General features: G+C 40.3%; 1 long non-coding RNA gene across 1 annotated transcript; it reads right to left on the bottom strand.

Moving 5' to 3' along the window:
• Nucleotides 1-809: 809 nt before the first annotated feature.
• LOC123061112 (uncharacterized) lies at nucleotides 810-3,766 on the bottom strand. The gene is made up of 2 exons (XR_006428487.1): nucleotides 2,165-3,766; nucleotides 810-1,010 (listed from the first exon to the last, which is right to left on the bottom strand). It is a non-coding gene; the product is annotated as an uncharacterized lncRNA (long non-coding RNA).
• Nucleotides 3,767-5,588: the final 1,822 nt, after the last annotated feature.

The raw sequence follows: 5,588 nt of genomic DNA, 5'->3' as shown, positions 1-5,588 counted from the left end.
AATCGAGACCACTCCCGGTGATGGCCATAGTTTGAGGAGTTCATGTATTCACTAAGTGTTAATGCTTTGGTCATGTACTCTATTAAAAGGAGGCCTTAATATCCCATAGTTTCCAATAGGATCCCGCTGCCACGAGAGGGTAGGACAAAAGATGTCATGCAAGTTCTTTTCCATAGGCACGTATGACTATATTCGGAATACATGCCTACATTACATTGATGAACTGGAGCTAGTTCTGTGTCACCCTATGTTATAAATGTTGCATGAGGAATCGCATCCCACATAATTATCCATCACCGATCCAATGCCTACGAGATTTTGACATGTTGATCTTTGCTTAGTTACTTTTCCGTTGCCACTGTTACAATCACTACAAAAACTACTACTGTTACTTTTGCCACCGTTACCGCTACTTCCATATTACTTTGCTACTAAATACTTTGTTGTAGATATTAAGTCTTTCAAGTGCGGTTGAATTGACAACTCAACTTTTAATACTTGAGAATATTCTTTGGCTCCACTTGTGTCGAATCAATAAATTTGGGTTGAATACTCTACCCTCGAAAACTGTTGCGATCCCCTATACTTGTGAGTTATCAGGCACTACCGGCGATTCCCGATGTCAAGTCTGCCCTAGCCTCGATCGATCAAGGTGTGTAGGTGATTGACTTGACGGCCTCCGCTCCCACTGAGCCCATGATCAACACATTGATGGACGATGACTGTTGTGCGTGCTGGTTCAGCGTCAGGTGCACAGTGTAGCTCTTTTGTGTGCACGTGGTTCGTTATATTCTTGTAAATTAGCAATATATATACTCAATTGATTTCTGATGCATGTCAAATATGTCAATCGTATGGGTTGGCTTGTCTGTATATTATATGAACTAGTAAAAGGGCCCGTGTGTTGCAACGGGTTATACATATTTTCTCCCTCAAGTGCTCCATGTAACCATGTTGATTCTTTCAATCTTCTCGAGCTACTGCACAGTGTTGATGCTTTGATGTTTCCCCTAAATGGAACACTCAGATTGTCAGTGGACAAGTTTAAGGAGGAAATCTCATCGAAAATAAACCAAAACATTAAAGATAATTGAAAACACTCAAATTATGACACATATGGCATAATTCAGTAGTCCTAAGATCACCGCAGATGTTGAATGTGTTGTTTCACATGCTTTTTCCACATTGATACTTGTCGGTTGGTCATAAATGTTTGGGTTTCCCATAAATAGTTGTGAAAGAGAAGTTTGATTTGTTCCCTACTCCATCAGGAATACTATTACAATTACTAAAAATTGAGGAAAATGCAGGGGCACACAGTCAATACATATGTATGTTTTGTTAGTAAGCATGTGAATTCCGCTACAGCTGACCTCCATCTACTGAACTGTGATCTATAGGCCTTAATAGAAATGCCCGGATTAATTTAGATATCCAGATCCAAGCTTGGATCCAATCCAAGTATGGGTTCCCATGTAATTAATGAATTGTTTTCATGTAAACAATTCAACTGTGCACAAGGATCTATCCTAAAACGTTACCTAATCACAAAAGGGTGCATTCAGAGAACTACGATTTACTCTCTCATCATCTTGCTCGTACAAGGAACACTATGCTTACACATAATAAGCAGAAAGCAAACCACAGTCATCCACACTGCCAAGAGTAATCAGGCAATAAATTAGACCAAACAATCTACAGATCACAGGAACACAGGAACCCCACCTAAAGGGAAAAGGATGCATTTAGAGAAGTACGATTTATTCTCACATCATCATGCTCGTGCAAGAAGCACTATGCTTGCACATTATATGTAGAATAAGCACAATAAGCAGACAATACATTAGATCAAACAATCTACTCATCATAAATTAGCCAGATTGGCCATGAAAACTAACACAGGTAGAGCAAATAATTTATCCAGAGGGTAGCAAATGTGCAAAATGAATCACAGGAACAGTTTAAATTGCATTAGAATCTGCAGAGGCTGAAGGGTGTGAACTAAATAGTAGAATCATATTGCAGAAGCAGAAACTTTGGATGAAGAGTGAACATGCAGTTACTCATAGATTTAAAGATATCTATATTTATCTGAAATATATATATATATATATATATATATATATATATATATATATATATGTAGGGGTTCGCGTCTGTGTACCCTTGGGTTTCTGGCTATGGAGGAGGAATCCGGCGCTGGCGGTCACGGCGACCATTACGGGCACCGTTGTCTCCATGCTCTAGCCCTGCAGGAACTCCATCATTGGGGTGTGTCCCTCCTCCTTGTGGATTCCCATATTGGCCACGAGATTGTAGACAGCAATACATTCATGGCACAAGTATGAACATGGCTGTAATTAGTGATATCAAAAGAAAATCTAAAGAAAATTGTTTTGTACAAGTGTATCTCGTGCATCCCCAAATTCACAAATACACAAGTACTTTTTTTATCCCCAAATTCCCACAACTCTAATTCTTAAAATCCCCAATTGGTCACTAATTAACCACAACACAGTTACACAAAGCTACAAACAGGAATAGAATTTCTGTCCTTCATCACCTAGATTATCCAGAAAATAGGATTTTGGATTATATGAGAACTGCACAAATAAATTCAGTATACAGCTATATGCAGCATCGGTTGTGGCTAGAGGACAACATTTTGTTTTAACTTTCTATTATAAAAAAATCAACATGAAGACTGCAAGAGCAAAAACTGATGTGAATTTTCTTTTCACCCAAGCAACTATTTTATTTTGGAATTTGCAGGAGGAACACAGCATGATTAGTAAGTAGAGAACTCCACATTAATCTACACAAAGAAAAATAGGAACAAAGAGAAGGCAAGCAAATTCTAACCCACATGTCGTCGTTGTGGTCGATTGCAGTTTCTCTCTTGTACATTCAGTCAAGTGACTCGAGTGTGTCTAGGAAGTAGCGTCATTTCTTGTAGCTAGTTCAGACATCATCCTCTTGCGGTACTGGCAACATCCATGACGAATCCACACACCAGGAGTCTTGGGTAGTTGCAGCTACATCCACGCGCCAGGAAGGTGACTCAATTCGGTGCTGCCACTCAACACAATTGAAACATTAGATTAACATTACAGTGCAAATGAATTATATGATGCCAAAGCTACCACAGCCCCTATCACAGTGCAAATGAATGAATGGCTTCATGAACTAACCAGCCAGCACACTTCTGCTGAAAAAACTTAATGCAGTTATGCAAATGATTGTTATTTTCCAAAGGAGGCGTGATGCAAACTTCTTTTATCAGAGGCGCAACACAGATTCAGAGGTTAGGAGGAGAGAAATGTAAACAACTTGAGTGGGGCAAAAGCTCGAACAGGCCTTTGTGTCCGGGTGGTCGTGGTGCACCCAGAAGGCGGCCACGGCGGCATGTCACCCCTGCGCCACCACGCTCCCCAGCAGCCACGCGTCCGCCAGGTCGCGCCGCACCACCATGTACTGCACCACCACATCATCGGCTTGCTTCCTCGCTTCCTCAACGACAGCGGCGGAGGAGGGACGTCGCGCCGCCGCGCCGGATCCCTCCTTCACCCCCGCCTGCTGGATCCTGCCGCCGTTGTTCTGCATCGAGTAGACGCATTGTCCATGGCCGCTCGAGCGCCACAACGGGGGCGGCGAGCGGGCAGAGGTGCAGCTGCGGCAGGCGGGATAAGGTCGGCCGCGACGGTGGCTGGGGAATTTTTCACAGGCCAGGGTCGAGGCGAGGAGGCAGATGCGTATATTTTTTTCAGCGAACCATTTTTCTGGCAGATTAATGATGGATTTCGGGTTGAATACATAAAAACAGGAGGGACTATTTTGCAAAAAGATCGCGACGGTGAACCCGACAAACTCAATCCGTACTTTATTATTAGGGAGAGATTTGCAATATGGACAAATAATATGCAAATGCCTTCTGGACATCGGTGATGATCGTCTCTTCAAAAACATGGACATCCTCTACTCTATCGGGCACATGCTTAAACTGAATGAACTGTGTACGATACTAATACTTTCCATGAAAATTTAAGAACTTGGTTAACAACATTTGAGTAACATATATATAGTGGCGACACTATACGACAAAAGAAGGATCTTCGTAACACAGTTTTGACAACCATATGGTCCATATCTACATACTTAAATTAGTAACAACTAGCACATTTTAAGAGGTAGAGGGCCAACAACCATATGGTCCATATGTCCATACTTAGCATAATAACAACTAGCACATTTTAAGAGGTTGAGGGCCAACAACCACAACTATCCGCTGGAAGCAGCTTGATCACGATGACTCGGCATCTCGTTAATGAAAAGGAAGAACCCTCCTGTGCCTTGGTAGAGCATGAGTAGAACAGTGTCTCCAATTTTCCAATATAGATGCATTGCCACGACAAGAGAGAACTGGTTAATTTGAATGGTTCCATTTCTGCGGGAAATGTGGTACCTTGCAATCAATTTGGCATTATTAGCAGGCACAAGTGTAATCCGTCCATGCCGGGAAATCGATTCAGGAACAGCTGCAGCAGGCAATTTCTGTTGAAATGTAGAATAGAAACCAATTGTAACATATCGTTGAAGATATATATAGTTTATGAACATCAACATAAAAATAAGACTTGGTACCAGCGTTTTGTGCACACAATTGGTCTTGTTCAATGTGTGCATCATAGGTATAATTAATCCCATCCAAAATCCAGCGTTCATACGATGTGCTATCTCTGTCAAATTATCAATAAATTTTATGACATGCTTCAAGTATTTCCAGTGAAATTTTGTACGCCAAGTAACATATACATCATTAATTATGCATCCAACATATCCTGCTTAAAAGGTGGAAAGGTATAATTTATTCAGAACATGGCAGAAGCATATATAGTGCGCATAAATTGGTAAATAGAATTTCTTACTGCCTAGGAATGGAGTCAGAAAATTGAATCACAATTGGTTGCTTAAATAGTGATTAGTTAGTCAGAACAAATACCCTGATTTTGCTAAGTAATATGCCAGCATGGATAAAGTTGAAAGAACACTAACCTCGATCTGACTTTGATTGGTTGATGACGTTGGGGAAGTAAACATCCATGTTAATTAGACCAGGTTGTGGTGCACGCACTAGAATTTTGTTGCCAGCTTTCAGTTCATAAAACTTAGAAATTTTTCTCCAAAGGTCCGCATCAAAATATATAGGAGTGACCATCTTTATCAAGTTTTATGCTAACTGTCATTGTAAATCCATGATGCATAGTCAATATGACATCCATGGAGTCATCAACAAAGTAAAGCCTAAGATTTCCTTCTACTCGTGTTCTTGCAAAGCAAGGGATGTATTGCTTGAAATGATAATTAAGATCATAAATTAGATATATTGAAATAACAGAGCAAGATGCAAATATGTGAGTAATTGATAGAACAGAACAATATATAGCTGAAAGCAAAGTACAAAAATATATAATTTAAAATAGATGATGTAACAAAGATTTGATGCAAATATGAGAGTAACTAGATGAACAATACATCATTAATTTGCCTAATATAGGGGAAACCGACTTCGACATCTAGGCTGCATGTCG

This window comes from Triticum aestivum, chromosome 3A (genome assembly GCF_018294505.1).
Source record: "Triticum aestivum cultivar Chinese Spring chromosome 3A, IWGSC CS RefSeq v2.1, whole genome shotgun sequence".
NCBI classification, from domain to species: Eukaryota; Viridiplantae; Streptophyta; class Magnoliopsida; order Poales; family Poaceae; genus Triticum; species Triticum aestivum.
The sequence above is the reverse complement of the archived record's forward strand: the minus strand, read 5'-3'. Positions and strand labels throughout refer to the sequence as shown.